General features: G+C 49.0%; 3 non-coding genes across 3 annotated transcripts; all 3 read left to right on the top strand.

Annotated features, from left to right (window-relative positions):
* Nucleotides 1-16238: 16238 nt before the first annotated feature.
* Nucleotides 16239-16311, top strand: TRNAR-ACG (transfer RNA arginine (anticodon ACG)). The gene has a single exon. It is a non-coding gene; the product is annotated as a tRNA-Arg (tRNA).
* Nucleotides 16312-16624: 313 nt separating this feature from the next.
* On the top strand, nucleotides 16625-16697 carry TRNAR-ACG (transfer RNA arginine (anticodon ACG)). Its single transcript has one exon. It is a non-coding gene; the product is annotated as a tRNA-Arg (tRNA).
* A 279-nt stretch (nucleotides 16698-16976) lies between these two features.
* On the top strand, nucleotides 16977-17049 carry TRNAR-ACG (transfer RNA arginine (anticodon ACG)). The gene has a single exon. It is a non-coding gene; the product is annotated as a tRNA-Arg (tRNA).
* Nucleotides 17050-19848: the final 2799 nt, after the last annotated feature.

The following is a 19848-nucleotide window of genomic DNA, read 5'->3' as shown; positions in this document are numbered from 1 at the left end:
TTCCTTGTCAACCTTATAGCCTTTCTCAGCCAGTATGGTCAGTAGCTGAACAGAATCGCGCCTGCATTGTTCTTCTCTTGTGCTGCAGATCAGAATGTCATCCACATACTGCAAGACGACACTTTCTACTGCAATATTACTCAGGTCCATCTGAAGGACTCTGTTAAAGATGGATGGGGACTCGCAGTACCCATGTGGCAACCTCGTGCTTTTCAGATGCATTTGTCTGAATGTGAACGACGTCAGATCTTGTGAATCACGGTGCAGCGGGATTGAGAAAAAGGCATTTTTCAAGTCAATCACCGTGAAATATTTTGCCTCGACGGGTATGTTACATGGGATTGTAGAGGGATTAGGGACTAGAGGGAACTCAGCTTCAACAGTATCGTTTAATGCTCTTAAATCTTGGATTAAACGCCAAGACCCTCCCTTTGATTTCTTGACATGATAAATCACTGTATTAAATGGTGACTCTGATGTCACTAAGATGCCCTGGTCCATCATGGGGGAAATTGTATTTGCGATGCCATCATCCGCCTCCCTGGACATGGGATATTGTTGCACTCTTGGTAAAATTGCTCCTGGTTTCAGTTTAATTTTCACTTCTCCCACCCCCTTCAGGAGGCCTATGTCATATGGTACTGTAGTCCATACTGAGGCAGGCACCTGGGCCATGTCATCATCAAAGTATTCCGGACGTACTAGTGCCAACATCATTCTCTGGGGCACTTCTCTTCTGATAATTTTTACCCAAAATATGAGACTCACTTCTAGCCTCGTCTCCTCTGAGTCAGGCTGTTCTTCAAACAGATCGTCATCGGTGACGTCAGTCACTCGATACCCTTCTTCAATGGCGATAAACGCACACCATTGTCTGCCTTCATCATCGTAGCCTTCAACTAATGCTATCTTACCTCGCACTGCTGCAGCATGTATCATCAAGGGGAATATTTGTCCCTCCTCTTCATGCATTGGTATTCTCGGACTGAATAGAAATTCATCAGGCGTTCTCCTGACCTTGTCCGCAAGGCCTGGTTATCCCGCCATAAGTACATATATGCCATATGTGAAAACCTCAGGTTCCAGCGGTATAGCTCTCATGGCTCTATGTCCTGAATAGGCTCTGATCATATTGCACACATTTGAATAATTAATTCCCGGAGTAGAGCATACTATGCCCTCCTCTGTAAACGAGATGGTCAAATTCAATTTGCCATTAAATCTCGATCCAAAATGTTTACTGAGGCCTGACGCGAATACAACAAAGGTACATTCATTTCGCATTCCCCTATGGAGACTGGGAGTGCGTTTGTAAAGGGAACTCGACTGTGAGCTCCTGTAAAACTCTGAGTATCTATAGTCTCGCTGGACAAGGAAAACTTACCTTCTCGTATGCACAAGCGTGTTGCCCCTGTGTCAACTAAGAAGGAATATTCTTTACCCCCTATGGCGACATTCACCCTAGCTTCCCTATTAGGGTCTGGTGTCACCGATAGGGTAGAGCACATCAGGGTTCCCAGTGAGCTGTCCTAGTTCATGTATAAGTTCGGTCCATTGTACACTTGTGGATTTTCTCCATTCCCGGGGTTGCCTCCCCTAGCGGAGTTTGTGCCCTGAGAAGTGTGCGGTGGTGCCTGTTGGAATTGCCCTTGCGGCAAGTTCCCCACATTAGGGGGTTGAACCCCTTGTGTCACACCTTGCTGCATGCCTTGTGCTTGCTGCTGAATTGTGTGATTCTGTGCACCGCCCTGCTGGGAGATTGCAGGTGGATTCACTGTGCCTGCTCCCATTCCTTGGCCATTTTGCCACGCGCCTTGGCTTCTGCACGAGCACGCCAAATGCCCTGTCAATTCACACAGCCAATACACTGGCAGTGGTCAAAGTATTTGTCCATTTGACATATCTGGACCGCCCATTTGAATGTTTTGACAGCCTCCTTGATTACTTTGGAAACCTCCCTGATTACACTGCCATCCTCTTCCTCTAAATCCCCTTCCCCTTTGGTATTGTCCTACGATACCCTGGGTATTCTGCTGTGGGATAGCAACCTGTTGTGTGTTCTGTTCAGCTGGGCTAGTTAGCATGGCTCATTCAAGAGCTTACTTGGATAACTTCTTTTGCATTAGCTTTGCTTCCTCACTTTTTCGAGTTGCCTCCTTTTTCCGATTCTTTTCTTTCAACAATCTACAGTAGTGTGCGATAGTTAGCTGTATTTCAGCCCAAGGTTTGGCCTCAACTCCTACCAATTTCTTGAGTTGTTTCTGCACTGGTTCTGGCAACCCTTGGCATAAAATGTGGTAAAACACAGGTATGGATTTTGTCCAAGATTCATGCGTTTCGAGCACCAACGCGTCTTGGAAATTCTGGATGTAAATTAACGGATCTTCTGAATCCTTCATTTTGCGAGTCATTATAGCTACCATATCGGAAGTGTCTGGGTAGAGCACTCGTAGCGCTTTCCATACTGCTGCTCTGCAATTGTTGAATGGTGCTCCGTCGTGGGCAGTGTTAATTATGGTAGCACCAGGGTACCCGGCCCGTGCCCATACATCGTCTGCTCTCTCACCGAGTATGGCAAGCAGGAGACCTTTAATGTTCCCTATAGCTAACGTGACATCCCCTGTCATCTTTTCTAACTCGTGTATCCACTTCCCAGCTCCCGATGTCAGCATTGGAAGCTTGTTTTTCAAGTTCTTTCGATCCATGTGTGGCCATGGAATATATTGCGGTCTTGCTCCCCCCTTTTCTAGAAGCGGAAATTGGAATGCGCAGACTCCCTTCTGTTTCCCCATAGCTCTCCTGTCTATTGCTGGGGTAATATTCCTGCATTGTCGTCTACCTGGCAATGTCCTTAACCTGTCCACATAGGCTGGCGCTGACACCCCCCTCTGACCATTGGGTGTTCCTTTGTGTCGGTCAGACTGCGATGTAGATTCTAATGCCCTTGGTGCAGACTCGCTAGCGTCTGACCATCTCACCCCTGTGTCCCTTGGGAGCCGCTTTTTGCACTGTCCCCCTTCTTCATTTGTCTCGCACTCCATATCCTCTCTGGAGTCGGACATCGATCATTCCCAATTCACGCAACTTCTTGCGTCATCATCAGTTTTACTGATTTCTAGTCTGTCCAAGGACAGTCTCCTGCTCCCACTGCTTCAGGTGACGTCCTCTGCGTTGTACAGTTTAGTGCTTTCCAAGCGCTTGTCTTCCCCCCTCCTTGAGATATTCGTTCTAACCCCATCTCACCATATATCTTATCAATCCTTTCCCCGATGCTTCTGGTGTCAAAGTCATCTTCAATATTTGCCTCATTCGTGCCTGGTACTGATTCGTACGCAGGGAAGAATTCTTCAATGTCTTCCCATTCTACAACAGGATTGGGTTTTTTAACTTCCCGCTCCAGATATTCGAGATTGCGTGCTCTCTGTCTACGCTTACGTTCAACATCATCAAATTCTTTGCGCTTCCTCGCCTCTTCTCTGACCTTATCTTCTTCCCTTTTCCTTTCATTTCTACGTTCATTTGCCCTTCGAACTTCCTCATCTTCTCGTCTCTTTATCCTTTTTTTCAGGTACTCTTTGATCTTCTTCCAGTTTTTCCAGGTTCTGCCTGTACTGGTCATAGGCTGCGCTCTGTTTGCGACTGAGCTGCTTTGCTTGCTCTTCGCGATTTAGATGTTCTTGCCTTAGCCTATCTTTCCTTTTTATCCTTTTGTCCCTTATTTCCCTTTCCTTCTCTTTCTCCCTTCTCTGTGTCTCATCAGACCTCTCCCTTTGTCTCACATCATCACTTCCTTTTCCATCGAGTTTCAACAATATCTGTCCTCCCATCCATTCGTCTTTCGCGAATGCTATCTCATCAGTTCTGTCTTCACTTCCTTTCCATTTCATTCCCTCTCGCTCCTTATCGAGAGGAGCACTTGCCTGTGCCTGATCCTTCCTCTCATTATCGCATCTCTTCTTGTCCCTCGGGACTGCGGAGGTAAGATTTTTATCCTGGTCCTTCCCCTTAATTTCGTCACTACTGTATGTAGGTGACTCATATGCGGGCTTGCTGTACCCCATAGCTGCCTTGAGCTCTCTTAATGGGTAGAGTCCCTCTGTCTTACTTCCCTCGGTTTCTGGTTCAGGCAGGGCAGGTGGCGCGGTAGGCGTCTCACCCTCCTGCGTGCACACATTTAATATCCAGTCTGCAGGTGGCTCTTCCTCTTTCGACTGTTCAAACATTTTCCAAAGTGCTAGAACAGCAAGGCGTTTCTCTAGGTTTTTCCTGTATAAGTGGCATGCAAATAAGTCATCATGTGTTGTAAGAGGGCTTTAGATAAGGACCCGTTCTGTGGCCAAGGCATGAAGATCTTGTGGGCGGTACCCTTAACCCACTCTCTACTGTATTTCTAAAGCTTGGGTGCATGTTTAAACAATTGTTTAAATAAGTGTGCTAGCGGAGTAATATCTTCCATGTTTAAATCTGTTCTAGCAATACTTTCATGCAACTTCACCACGCCCAACAATATGAGCGAGCACCAAATATCGCAAGCTCCAATCTAATCGTTTCCCGCAAAATTTTCTTTCTCACCAATTTACTCAAGGACATCAATTCTTGTGCGATTCCCTCTCAACTATAGAATCGCGTAAAACCCCTTGATCAATTTCAAACAACAAGGAGACAAATGTTCTTACATGTGACACACATTAAACAGCCTAGAGAGACACCAGATATCTCTGCCTTCTAATCAATACCCCTACATGGAGTTTAAACAAACTCCTTTTACGACGTCTTTAATCGTTGTAGTAGTGTAGTCTTTCCCTATTATGTGGGACTATGAGTTCACGTTTCTTCTGACCGCTATATTAAAGCACAGGAACGAGGCGGATCCTCTCTCGGGTGTCTACCCCGGTATCCTCTCTCTTTATCTCGCGTGTCCACCCCGGTATTCTCTCTCTTTATTCAGTTATTCTCGAGTTATTATCCCCCTATATATATGCAGTCTTCTCTACTTCTGACTATTTTGTTTTCTCCACCTTCCACCGTTACCTTTCCCCTTAATTGTTCTAATGCCTAGTGACATTTGCCAAAGCATCAATTTTCATTTCATTCACCACTCGCATCTTTCCTCTCTGGACCCTCGGGATCACCGCCTTCGTTACCGCCTTTTTTTTGTCTTTCGTCTGATACACTGCCCGTAGGAATGGAAGGGCTTGTGTTTGTAAAATGGGTGCCTTCAACCCACTGCAGTTTTTGGACGGTATTAAGCTATCATTGTCCACAGGAAGCTTCACAGTCTAGTCAGCCAAAATGGCGAAGGACTCGTGATATTTCCGAAGACCTAGAGTTACTTTGTGTCGACGGTCAATAGGTGTCTTATCAATAATAAAAATTCAATAGTTGATGGTCGAAACCATCCTCACCGCTACCAAGTGTACAGGAGGGCGGAGCGACCTCTGACAGGCCCATGGGATCAGAGCTCACCCTCAAGTACTTTAAGACGAGATAGCTGCACCTTGAGGAGGATGGGGTGCAGGATTCTCTTACTCCAACACCAATCAATAAGGACAAGTCAATGGTTTGGCAAAGGGAAGTCCGTTTAATGACAAGTACAAAAAATGGGGAAACAAATGGAAATCAGCAGTGATGCGATCGCCCGTCTCGCTTCAACTTCCAAAATCTTCATTCAGACAGCAATAGTTATAGTACATTCTCGTCATCATTCACGTATAACACTGCAAAGTTTGTCATGCGATTCTATTGGTCGGAAAAGGTAACTTAAGTATAGGTGCTATATCTGTATATGGTAACAGAGTGTGAGGATTGGATAATTCTTATCGGGTGGGCGTCTACGCCCATCCTTCTACATCACTCGTGATAGACATCACTACAAGTACGACATCTCATTGGTTCTACTAGCTATAGGACCTTAGATTATTTGGTCCATTGGGATTGGGTGGGTTACACCCGTAGGCATAAATCTCCACTTTAATTAGCAGCACCTTGAGGAGGATGGGGTGCAGGATTCTCTTACTCCAACACCAATCAATAAGGACAAGTCAATGGTTTGGCAAAGGGAAGTCCGTTTAATGACAAGTACAAAAAATGGGGAAACAAATGGAAATCAGCAGTGATGCGATCGCCCGTCTCGCTTCAACTTCCAAAATCTTCATTCAGACAGCAATAGTTATAGTACATTCTCGTCATCATTCACGTATAACACTGCAAAGTTTGTCATGCGATTCTATTGGTCGGAAAAGGTAACTTAAGTATAGGTGCTATATCTGTATATGGTAACAGAGTGTGAGGATTGGATAATTCTTATCGGGTGGGCGTCTACGCCCATCCTTCTACATCACTCGTGATAGACATCACTACAAGTACGACATCTCATTGGTTCTACTAGCTATAGGACCTTAGATTATTTGGTCCATTGGGATTGGGTGGGTTACACCCGTAGGCATAAATCTCCACTTTAATTAGCAGCATGCGGAATGGACACCCAGATGCGGAGTGCCCCAAGATTCACCCTGCCTCCCTTCCATCAATCAGCACTTTAGGGCGATGTGTCAATTGGTTGGCTGAGGATGGCCTCGAAACTGTAGCTTCTTATCAGGAAAATTTATGGCATCCTCGGGTTCTGGGTGACATCAGACGTTGGTGCCTCTTCGCGCCTGGCTGGTCACGTGTCAGTATACCGTGAATTGACTTCATTTTCCCTCTATTTGTTTATTTGATTCTTTGTTCGGCCTCGCCACCTGCCTGACCCTCCTTATCTCGAGCTTCATGGGGCAGGCTTATATGCTCTTACGTTTCGATTCTTCGGAGTTGCTTCTCTCCTCCCTTCCTTGGCTTGACCTCAAATTCCTAGCCATGAGCTGCTTCTTACTGAGTTTAGATTCCACTCTTTTGTCTGACTTTCAGCTAGTTTATGAATACTGGCCTGTTTGTCCTCCATCATCCTAGGCTTAATTCTGCTTTTGTAAAATGGAGTTGCACTTGTATAATGTGCTTCTTGAGGTAGATATATAGTTGGCGCTTGCTGCTCTATCCTCCTAAGCATTGCACGCAGTATTGTTTCCTTAGCTCCTTGCATTCCAAGCCTATTTACAGGCATTTAGTCAGATGCATATTTCAATCCTGGTTACGTCTCTTTATATTTCAATATCGTCTCTTCTTCTGTGTTCGTTACGTCATTATTCGTAACATTTCATCTTTGTGTGACTTCTTTTGATCAGCATTTTGTTCGTATGTGCGTCTGTCCGGGCCTTTGTGTCGTCACCATTCGCTTTCAATAAGGGTCCTTTGGGTCTCTTCAGGGATAGTTTGTAAGTAGTCTTCATTTCACGTCAGCTGCTGGTATGGTTGTCTCAATGGGTACCGTGCAGCCCATGGTTGTATGGTTATTGGCGCTTCAATAGGTATACAAGTCCTTCTGATGGGTACTAGACAGAGCCCCACTGTAGCTCTCTGTTGGTTTATTTGCTCCTTATATGTCACATATCTTGGCGAGTATGCTTCTGGTATCTCAAAATGGGTGGTTGGAGTCCAGGCCATATTGGGGACCTCCTCTTCATGTTGGTAATTGAGCAGACTTGGAGCGTGCGTTTTAGATTTCCCTGTGGATGGTATCCTATAGTCTGCAAACGTCTTGTCTAGAGCCGGTATTACTGCTTGGGCACTGGTTGAGTGAATGAGCTGTACTCGGGGAACCTGGACATTTCGGCAATGAACACCAGCACGTATTTGCCATTGGCCAGCGGACCAAACATGCCAATAGCCACTTCGTCCCATACTTGCCCCGGCATTGATGACACCTTGAGCGGCTGTGGAAAAGTGCGTAGGGCAACTGCCTTGCACGCGATGCACTGGCCTAATAGTTGATACATTTTTTCGCCCATCTGGGGGAACCACACCTTGATCCTAAGCTGTTGTTTCGTCGATATGATTCCCCTATCCCCCTATAGCCCGAGTTTGCTAGTGCAAGCAGATGTTCTTCCAGACTTGAAGGGATGACGATTCTATTTTCTTTCAGCAGTAGCCCGTCTGGTGAAATGGACAGTGTGTATCTGATGAGTTTGAAGGTGTGAAAGTGTCTCTCTTCAGTTGCAGACAGGGTTTGTCCATGATTGCTTTTGACGTGCCATTAACCTGATCTCAGGCATTCTAGTATATGTAGGAGTATGTGGTCCTTATTCGGAGCTTCAGCCAGTTGAGCTCTTGTGATGGACTTGGGGAGTGCGTTGTTTATTAAGTAATGTATGTACTGGTTCACTCTGATGTACTGGCGCTCATCGCGAGCTGGAAGTGGGTACCTGGACAGGAAGTCCGCCGGGTTGTTTTCTTTCCCCTGATGGTGTATGATTTTGAACAAGTATTCTTGCAGCCCGAGTCCCCATTCTACCCCAAATCTTTACCTAACACCTACCCTCCTTTGTATTGACCATAATACACAAACACATTCTAAAATCATCTGAAACAATGTCTCATACCTTGGACTCTGGTTCACCAGGGGCGTTCACCTACAGCACTTTCAGGCCACACCAATGGGAAAAGGCAGAGCTATACAAATGACAAATTACATTACATTATATGACCTTGCAGAGGCTCTGAAAACTTTCATGGGCCATGACTGAATGCTATATGTAAGTGCTGTTTAAACTAAATCTGAAAATTTAGCAACATTTGTAAAGGATGTTTTCATGATCGTGCATATACTCTGACATATAAGTTATAAATATTATCAGTACGATATGGTTGTACTGTATTTATCACAGTTCGTAAAGTCAAGTGTGAAACGCATTAATTAATGTACAAACACACACACTTTAGAAAACATGTACACAATACAATTGACATTTAAAGCATTACACTATAACATATTTTGGATTGAACTGTTTTTTAAATGTAGTATTATGCAAGAAAAGCACAAGATGCAAATACTTACAGTAAATTGTTTCTAACTTGCAAACTTTCAGAATCGCACATGCAGTTTGTTTTAAGGTGTAACTGTAAAAAGGAACCATCACTGAACCATGTAGCAGCTCGCATTTGAGGTAGAATGTGAACGCATTCCTTCTGTTAGACAAGGTGGTGTGATGGTTAAGGAACTGGTTCAGTTCTCGTGACGTCTTGTTATCGAATCCACTGTGGAACGTAACATTTTTATTTTTATTAAAAAAGGGTTATAATTGGAGCTTCTCATTTTTATTTTTTTAAAAGAGGATTATAATTTGAAAAAGCAGCAGACAGGCAGCACATCTGATATTTAGCATGTGAAACCTTTTTGGGTGTATGGCATGTGACACGTGCCAGTGGCCCGTGTAACTTGTAGTAGTGACATGCAGTGGCGCGTGTTACACTGGCACAAGACACATGCCATATTCGGCCCCTACTACTCGTGGGCCTGGGCAGGGTCGGGCACCTTTTCTAGCTGCTGCCTTTGTTTAAGCTGCTTCTTGGGGGAGGGGGTGATGCGTGTTGGCGGTGTCCGGACTCCGCCGTCCGTGAGCTCCCTACCCCCCGTGACACAGAGATACGAAGACAGCGATCTTGCTAGGGTGGGCTCCCCGGTGGTTGTGATGTCACCGGGCATGCCCCGTTTATTTAACTGCGCACGCAACGCAGTGAACGTCACCCCGTCGCGTGCGTGCCCTTAAAGGGCCAACGCCACACTCCTCCTTTTCTATAACAACAAATTGGAAACAGGAGGGACTAACTATCACACATTTATAAAGCACGCAACTATGTATATACCAAAACCCCCATTTATTAACAGCCACCCTGGATCCCCCAAGGGTGCCTGTCACGGCCTGACCATTGTCCCCAGGTCAGCCTCCCCAGCTCAGTCCGTTACATAGTCTGTGAGACGGGCAGGTTTCCCACGCCCTGTTCTCAGGGGGTACCTCCTGCCAACGTCTCTGGCCGGTGTCTCTTGACCTGGTCTGCCTCGGGTAGGAGAGTCCCCGGCGGGACTATCACCACCACCTTCATCCAAGGCATCCTCACCCTCTCGGTTGTCCGGGCTGTCCACTCTCGGGTCGCCGATTCTCCTGAAGAAGGAAGCATTCCTAGTCACGGACGGCGTCCCATCAGAGGCTGTCACCATAGAGCCCTTCACCGCCACGACATCTAGGGGGGCAGGTTCACATGTGAGGGATAACTTGCCTTGTGGGTGGCGATTCCTCACCAGCACCTCATCCCCCAGCGCGATGTGTGGGGGTCTCAGGCCCCTCCGGATGTTTTCCATCTGCGTCCTTGTTCATCTGTCCTCCTCGACCTGTTCATTGTCAATGACGGCGGGGTCTCTGTCCCCCACCTCCGGTATGACGTCTCTCGGGCATCTTTGGAAGTGAGCCTCCGCCGGTGCTACACCCGTTGAGGAGTGAGGTGTGGTCCGATATCCCCGCAGGAAGACATACAGGGCCCTCTGCAAGCACTCGCCTTTTCCGTGGGCAATCCTGAAGACTTTGTTAAGGGTGCGCATCATGCGCTCTGCTTCACTGTTGGCCCGAGGCCACAGTGGGGTTACCCGCCGGTGCTGAATGCCATACTCCCTCATGAGCTCGGCAAAACTCTCACCTTGGAATGGTGCCCCGTTGTCGGAGCACAGCATGGAGGGCAGGCCATGGGTGGCGAAAATCTTCTCCAGCACCACCACCACGTTCTCAAATGCGACGGACTCTATGAACTCGACCTCCGGGTATCGAGACCACTCGTCCACCACAACTAGGAAGTGAGTGCCTCTCGACGTGGACCCGGAGTCTGCGTGCACTACTTCCCATGGCCTGGTCCCTCTTGGCATCGTTTCAATGGATGGTTCCCGCTGGGCCGGTGCCGCAGCCTGGCACCATACGCAAGACGCCACAAATGCTTCCACCTTCTGGCGGAGGCGAGCTTTTGTTTTGGGCGCCACTTGGTGGCCCTGGTGCGCCAAGGCGATGACCTGTGCAACTTTGGCCTAGGGCACCACGATCCTCTCACCCCTTAGTAGCAGCCCCGACTCCGAGAATGACAGTTCTTCTCTCACTCTCCATAACTGCTCGAGAGCCACTATGGCTTTACATGTCCTGCGTTCCACCGCCTCCAGTACCGTCTTCCAGGTGCCCTGCTGCATTGCTTCCCTCAGGATGGCAAAACACTCGTCGCTCTTTGACGCGAGCTCCAGCTCCTCCACCTGCATGGAGTTTGGGGTTGCCGTTTCCACGACCAGGCGGACATGTTCGTCGGCATCTTCAGCTGACGTAGACTCCTGCGAGTCCCCTCTTGGGTGTCGAGAGAGATAGTCCGCCGCGTTGTTAGCCCCTGGACGATATGTCAACGACACTCCATACTCGAGCAGGGCGAGCATCCAGCGCTCTATTCTCACTGGTGGCGGGATGATGAGCCCGCCATGATCGGCAACAGCGGTGTGTGGTCCGTGACCACAGTCACGGGGCGCCCCAGAATGTAGAGGTGAAAATGTCTGCAACCCCACAGCACCGCCAGGGCTTCCCTCTCAATCTGGGAGTATCTTTGCTCGCTGTCAGAGAGCGCCTTGCTGGCATATGCTATGGGTCGAATCTCCTGGTCACTCCCCACTTGTGTAAGCACTGCCCCCAGGCCATAGGGGCTGGCATCCACTACGATCTCCGTCTGCAGGCTCGGATCGAAGAACGCCATGGTGTCGTCCGCCGCCAAGGCACTTCTGATATCATCGAATGCCGCCTGCTCAAGGGGGCCCCACTGCCAGACGGTGTCCTTCTTTGTGAGAGATCTCAGCGGCTCTGAACGGGACGCCAGATTCCTGATGAAACGGCCACAGTAAGTGACCATGCCCAAAAAGCTCCTCACCTCCGCAACATTTTCTGGCGCACGCGCCTCCTTTATGTCCCTCACTTTGCGGGGGTCCGGCGACACCCCATCCGCCCTAAATACGAATCCAAAAAACTCAATCGTTGTTTTCAGGAATTCGCACTTGTCCTTGTGCAGGGTGAGTCCCAGCGAGCGAAGGCGTTCAAAGGTCTTGGCCAGGCGTGCCAGATGCTCCGTCTCTGACCTGGCATACACCAGGATGTCGTTGCTGATGTTAAGGACTCCATCCAGATCAGCCAGTGCTCCTCTTATGATGTTTTGGAACACCTCCACCGCGGAAGACACCCCAAAACTCAACCTCTTATATCAGTAAAGACCTCGATGAGTGGTAAACGTTGTGATGTAGCGGGACTCGGGGTGCAGGACCACCTAGTGATAGCCTGCTCTCAGATCCAGTTTGGAAAAGAACCTCGCCCCTTGCAGTTCCGCTATAATATCATCGATGGTAGGGGTCAAGTGCCGTTCTCTCTTTATGGCCTTATTGGGGAGTCGCATGTCCACGCAGATCCTCACCTCGTCGGGCTGTTTGGGCTTGCGTGCGATGACAATGGGAGACACCCATGGGGTGGGGCCCTCAACCTTTTCAATAATGTCCAGCCCTACAAGATTGTCCAGCTCTCGATCCACCAGATCCCTGAGATGAAAGGGAACTCGCCGGTGCTTCAGCGCCACTGGTTGGATCGACTCATCGATGTGGAGCCGGACCGGCTCACCCACCAACTGTCCAATGCCTTCGAACAGGGAGCTGTGTTTGGCCAGGAGTACCTGAAAGTCGTCTAGGTACACTGAATATGCGAATGTTGCAATTCCCAGAGCTTCGGCCGCAGCACAGCACAGCAGTGTGTTGTCGCTCACCGGTGTGACATAGAACCTGGCCCGGATATGTGAGTCGCCATATTGAAAATCAGCCACAAACACGCCGTGCAAGGTAAGGGGCTGGTCGCCGCAGAAAGCGAAAATGCGTGCTCTCGGCGCGGTCAGCGTGGGCGGGGCCTGCATGGTATCATAGTGCTGTCTGGCCATCACATTCACGGACGCACCGGTGTCTACTAGCATTGGTATAGAGTCTCCATTGACCAGCACATTGCACCTGGGCTGTCTCTTGGAGCGGGATTTCAGCCTGCTCACACTGGACACAAAGAAAATGTTTTCATCATCCTCTTCCTCCTCCTCCCCCTCCTGAGGGGCCCCTTCGTCACCCTGGTCCACTTGAGCAACGTTGGACGCCCTTTGGGGTCGGAAGAAACCGGCTCGAACAGCCCCCCTAGGCACTACCTTGGGAGCTGCAGATCGGCACATCCTGGCGAAATGGTCCGCGCCTCCACACCTACCACACTTCACCCCAGTCGCAGGGCATTCAGCCGGGTGCGGGAGATCGTACCCACACTTTGGGCACGAGGAGGTAGTCCCAGGCGGGCGCGGGCCCTGGGTGTTCATGGGGCGCCTCGCTCCACGGCCTCTTCCGACTGCGCAGACCTCCTCCACCTTGCCTGGGCGGGCACTAGCTTCTATTCAGGTCGCCCACAGTTCAGACACTTCGTGGCATCTTCCCAGTTCTAAGATGCGGGGAAGGGTGATACCCGGCTCGCGCAATATCTGGCGCCGCAGTTTCCCAGAGGCGCACCCCTGAATGAGTTGATTGCGAATCATGACTTCAGGGTCGTTCCACGCACATGGCGCCGCCAGTCTCCGCAGCCGCCCGTAGAATACATCTAGAGTCTCGTCATCCTTCTGTCGAGCCGTCCCCATGAGAAAACGTTCATATTCTGCATTGGCCATTGGCAGAAAATGATTATGAAGTGCATCCTTTGCCGCCGCAAACGACCCATCCGCTGGCTGCAGGGACAGAAAAATCTCATGCACTGCCGGGCCAGCAGAGTACAGGAGAGTGGCCAGCTTGCTGTCGTCGCTCGTCTCCATCGTGACCCTGAAGTACATCTCGAGTCTATCCATCCACATCTTCCACCTCTGTCCCAGGCTTGATGGAGCGCCCGAGGTATCAAACTCAGGCATTGGCTGTAGGGACCCAGGTGGTTTCAGCGGGAGGGCGGGCGGAGGCTGAGCAGCAGGAGCAGCAGCAGCAGCTTGACTCATGGTGGATAGCGCACAGACACCCCAGATGATATGATTAATGGGCCGCAACTCACCACCAGCAAGCAGCCTCCTGATACGGTCTAAATTCTGCCTCTCTCCAGATGCGCCCCTCGTGGATGTACCGCTCCAGCCAGCAGGCAGGACAATGAAGCGTCCAAAAATTGAGCAGGGGGAAGACCCCGAGTGCATTCAGGAGGCTTCCAATGGAGTCTCACCCATCTACTCGGTGAAAAACAGTGAAAATGTCAATGATTCATTTTAAAATTGACACGTGCTGTTTCCAGTGGCTGTCTGCCGCTGGAATGTCCAAAAATTATGTCCGGATGGCTCACCGGCGCTTCGTTATGAAGCCGTGAGTATCCGAGGCCTATTCATCAAAATGGCCGCCGGCCGCGTGCGTCTCCCCCCTCTCCGCGGTCAGAATTCGCTGAAGCGCTCACATAGGATCATCTACGCTACGAGCGAATGTCTCCGCCTGTTCCAGGAAGTGATCCCGGCACTCGTCGCCACTGTTGGCGGTGTCCGGACTCCGCCGTCCGTGAGCCCCCCACCCCATGTGACACAGAGACACGGAGACAGCGATCCTGCTAGTGTGGGCTCCCCGGTGGTTGTGATGTCACCGGGCACGCCCCGTTTATTTAACTGCGCACGCGACGGAGTGAACGTCACCCCGTCGCGTGCGTGCCCTTAAAGGGCCAACGCCACAATGCGGGTAGGGCTGCAATGATATTGCCTTGCCGCGACAAAAGCGTCAGCACTGCCCTCTAATGTTTATTAAAAGGGTGTGAGCCCCCAAGGCAGGCTGCGTCACCAGTCTGCGCCTTGCACTGCACGGTGCAGCTCGTCTGCCGTGACTCCTGTGGCTTCAAAGGGGCAATGGTGCAGCAAACATTATGTCCCCCACCGGGCCGTGGCACTGGCAAAGAGAGGCCGCTTAAATAATGGCCCCTGCTTATAACCAAAAGACACGATCTGTGCTGCTGCCAACTCAGAAAGAATAATTTGCTGGTGCTTGGCTTGCTTTTGAATAAGTTTGTGCCACACCGTCCCAGTCTCCAGCCTTGCTCGACCCAAGGAGGGCTTGTCTGCAGCTGCACTTCAGAGTCCTGGCAAAACCACTGACAGATGCAAATTTCACTGTGTTTCCGCGGCCGCCTGTAGTACTACATATGGCCTTGTGCGCCCCCAAGTCACTGCTGTACTTGTGCCTGCTCAGAAGAAGTCTGAATGGACTTCCGCCCTTCCTACTTAGTAATTGTTGCACTCGGTCGGTGATCTTCGCTCATGAACGCTGCGCTCTGGACAACTTGCTTTTACAACGAGTAGGGAAATCAGCTACTGGCATTCTGATGGCAGCTTTACGCTCCATCCCTGGCCTGCTGTGCTCTTACGCTGGCCCGATACTGCTCCCTGGGCGTGTCACTCGCATGCCTTCTCCTGCTTCACACTGCTCCTAATTATTCGCCCTGTGAAGAGCACGAACATCCGCTGCTGGCTTGCTGCTCACAAAGTCTCTTGCTGGAGAATACAGGCCCGTTCTTCCGTTTTTCTTCCATTGCGCCATTCTTTGCTATGGAAATGCTCCCAACCAGTGGAGCGGGGTTACTGGGAATCCATTCCCTTGGAAGTACCAGTAGTGCAGGGGAAAGGGAAGCAATGGAAGGGGTGCTTGTTCTTCTTCTTGATGATAGATTTCTATCCATCAGCGGTGATTTTTGGATACCGAGGCTTGAGCCTCATTACTCCATCTTCTCAGGTTGAGTGTGTAGTCGTGGTTTTGTATTCTTCTTGGTCTGTGTGGTCTTGTCACAGTAGGGCTGGTTTCACAGGGTCTTCGCAGTGAGGGCTGCCTTGCCCTCCTCTGTTATAGCCCCACAAAGGGGCCTGAGGGCAGGCAGCCCCCTCCTTGTTAGATCAAAGGCCCCGAGTCCTCCCTTCCGTCCGGAGGGGAGGAGGGCCTTTGATGTAGCTGTCCGTGGCTGGGACCTCCTGTATGACAGGAGTGGGTGGACTACTTGTCCCTGCCACCTTCAGCCTGCTCAGGCGCCCAGTAGTCTGGGTCCCTTTTGTTTTTTGGAGCCTGGTGACCTACCCTGCGCACACGGGTGCAAATGGGCCAGCACCTGAGACGTGCTGCCCATGTCCACTTCCCCTGCAACCCACCTCCCATCTTAGGCCCCTGGGCCTTCTAGCTTGGGGGGGGGGGAGGGGGGCGGGTGTGCATTGTCTTAAGCAGCGTGATGAGCCTCTGGTTCATAACAAAAGTGCTACTTCAGAAAAGGGCTGATTCCAACGTGCAGTGCAGCAGAGGGCCAGTGGCGCAATGGATAACGCGTCTGCCTACGGAGCAGAAGATTCCAGGTTCGAGTCCTGGCTGGCTCGTTCGCATGCTGCCTTTTTGTTCTGTATCTAAAAATGAGCCTTCTCACCCAAGGCACTCGAAGCTCATTGTGTGTTTGTAGTCAGTGTTGCAGTTTCTAACTCTACTCGGGATCGGGAGGAAAAATGGGAACTACGTCATTTCTCATGATGTCTCTAACACATGGCACACACCTGCTCATTGTGAGTTCGTAGGCGTTTTTTCAACCACCTCTCCTTGTGAAAATGAGAACTAAGTTGCTCATGATGGCTCAGTTCGCATGATGAGCCTCTGGGTCGCAACAAAAGTGCTGAATGCAGCTCACAGTGCAGCAGCGGGCCAGTGGCGCAATGGATAACGCGTCTGCCTACGGAGCAGAAGATTCCAGGTTCGAGTCCTGGCTGGCTCGTTCAAATGCTGCCTTTTTGTTCTATATTTAAAAATGAGCCTATTCATGCAAAGCACTCGAAAGCTCATGTGTGTTTGTAGTCAGTGCTGCAGCGTGTTTCTACTTTTCCTCGGGAAAAAATGAGAACTACGTTGTTTCTCATGATGTCTCTAACGCGTGGCACACGCCTGCTCATTGTTAGTTCGTAGGCGTGTTTTAAGTTTCTCATGATGGCTCAATCCGCATGATGAGCCTCTGGTTCGTAACAAAAGGGCTGAATGCAGCTCACAATGCAGCAGCGGGCCAGTGGCGCAATGGATAACGCGTCTGCCTACGGAGCAGAAGATTCCAGGTTCGACTCCTGGCTGGCTCGGTCAAATGCTTCTTTTTTTTGTTCTATAAAGTATTTAAAAATGTGCCTTCTTACGCATGGCTCACGAAAGCTAATTGTGTGTTTGTAGTTAGTGCTGCAGCGTGTTTCTACTTTTCCTCGGGGAAAAATGAGAACTACTTTGTTTCTCATGATGTCTCCAACCCGTGGCACATGCCTGCTCATTGTGAGTTCGTAGCTTGATGAGCCTCTTGTTCGTAACAAAAGTGCTGATTCCTGAGTACACTGCAACAGCGGGGCAGTGGCGCAGCGAATAAAGCGTCTACCTATCAGGGGAGCCGAATTATGAATTTCGGGGGGATGGGGGGGCAAATATTGGAAGTGACATCACTGGCAGTTATATGACCGCAAATTTGCATGTAGTCGCCAACATGGCGCAGGGGGCGGGTGTTGTTGGCAGCATGCACTGCATATACTAAAGTCAAGAAAGAAGGAGATTTAAGCCTTCGAGTTGCATTCCAGTAAGACATCACTGCCCCTACTCCACCACTCTATAATCGTTCAGCAACACAACTAGGATGGGAGAATGAAATGCTTGCTAAACAGAAGGTACAGCTGCAAGGTGGAGTACCACCACCAAAAAAAAGTTCCCAATTCAAGGGAAACGACAAGTAAAGACGTTTCCCGATTAAAACCTACCAAGCAAGACGTGTGTGGTGCCATAGTTCAGTAAAACATCAACAATTCAAACTTACCAGCCCCAAGTGAAATTTGCTAAGATGTTACCTCTGGGTAACCAGATAGAGTTAGGGATGTAGCTTAATCTTAAACCTTTCAGTGGACACATCAGATGTGCTGCTGAAGTATAATGCAATCCAGTGTGGTTTCAGACTTGGGGGGGGGGAAGAGTGTTAACTGCTTTTAACATTGTAGTTTACCAGAAATTCTGGCAAAGTAGTGTACAATGTTAAAAAGCAGTTACCCAGGCTCACCCTGCACCCAGGTGATGTTTGGGACTGATGGAAGCACTCCGTCTAAATGTTGTAGCCATGGTTGTCTCCATGTTTCAAAAACTCCCACTTTCCGGTTTTTCAACATTCATTTGAAACAGCCCTTATTCAAAAAATGAAGGAGTCAGTAAAAAAGCCAACGCTGAAAAGCCTATTTCGCACAAGTAGTAAGACCCAAAGAGTAAGAGCGACTGTATAGCAGACCATGCCAATGTAGGATTCTTCAGGATTACCTTCAGTCAAAATTCACCCACTGCAATGTTCCTAAGTTCAGATTGCAGAGTAGTGTCCGACCGAACCTCAATCAGCTCTTCCTGGGCATCAAATGGATGATGCACCACCTCCTCTGCCAGAAAAGTCTGCATCACCCAGTCATTAATGCCAGCATTTACTTCAGGGAAGTATTCATCAAAGCTGGACCTCAATGTTGCTAGGTGGCTTGCCCACCTCCAACTGTTCTTTTGCAAAGGTCTAGCTTCCACTTGAAGGCAAATAGTTTTTTATTCATTCTTTCCTCTGTGTTCCCATGTCCACAGGAATGCCCCCAAAGGTGGGATTGGGAGTTTCTGGGGTGGTGAGTTCTAGTGGTCTTAGTTTCCTTTATAAAATACACAAATCACATAGTATGTCAACCAGACAATGTTTGTTTGTTTGTTTGTTTGTTTGTTTATTTATTTATATTGCGCACCAGACCCTTAGGTTACCGGGCGCAGCAACAAGTATATGCGAAGCTTACAATGTTACAATGTTATATAAATGAATTTACAATATTACGCCATATTACACAAATTACTAGAATGTACAGATAAAGAGTTGCCGTATTTACATGAATGTACAGTTAACAATATACATGATTAGCAGTAATAAACATAAAGGTTGATGTCGCGTCGGGGTGCATTAGGTAGGACTACGCTTGTGAGTGTTCGGGTGTTAAGTCATTGTTGGCGATAATGTGTTTGATAAGGTTCCTTCTGAAATGGGGGAAGGGTTGGTCAGCTCTAAGGTTAGGTGGCAGGGCGTTCCACAGGTTAGCAGCTTTCACAGGGAAGCAAACGCCACCAATTTTGGCAAGTCTGAATCTAGGTACTGCCAAACAATTGGAGTTGGCGAGTCTCATGGGTCTATTGGAAGTTTTTCTTTTTATTTTGTCCATCAAGTAGCTAGGAGCAGCATTATTTAAGGCCTTATGGGTTAATGAGATCATTTTTAGCTGGATTTTATTTTCAGTAGAAAGCCATTTATGTTGCCGCCTAGTCGAGGAGATATGCTCCCTCTTTCTTATTCCTAATGCAGCTCTGAGAGCATTATTTTGTAGAGTTTGAAGTCTTAGGGTAGTGGCTTTATTGGCGCTACTGTATAGGGCATTACAGTAATCAAGTCGGGAAAGAATTAAGGCTCTAGCCAGGATTAGGCAGCTGGTATTGGACAGGAAGGGCTTGCCTGCTCTGATCAATTTACAGGTGTAAGCAGTGGTGGAGGCTAGGGAGTTTACCTGTTTAGTGAAGGACAGGGTAGAGTCGAGATAAAAACCAAGTGTTTTTACTTCCCTCGAGACTTTAATGACATTTCCGTCTATGCTGAAGGCTGAGTAATCTGGGCCCAATTTGTTAATATTGGCTTGTGTGCCCAGAATGATCAACTCTGTCTTATCATCATTCAGGCAAAGACCGTGAGTGGCCATCCATGCCTGAATGATGAGATACACTCTATTCACCAACTCCCCATCCTCACTGTGATCCCCAGAAAGTGGGAAGAGAATCTGTGTATCATCTGCATAGTTAGTGTAGGTGATACCGAGATTGTCCAAATCATCGAACAGAGGTTTGGTGAA

Source organism: Ambystoma mexicanum, chromosome 13 (assembly GCF_040938575.1).
Source record: "Ambystoma mexicanum isolate Mex_15411 chromosome 13, UKY_AmexF1_1, whole genome shotgun sequence".
Classification (NCBI taxonomy): Eukaryota; Metazoa; Chordata; class Amphibia; order Caudata; family Ambystomatidae; genus Ambystoma; species Ambystoma mexicanum.
Note: the sequence above shows the minus strand (reverse complement) of the source record. Positions and strands in the feature narration are given on the sequence as shown.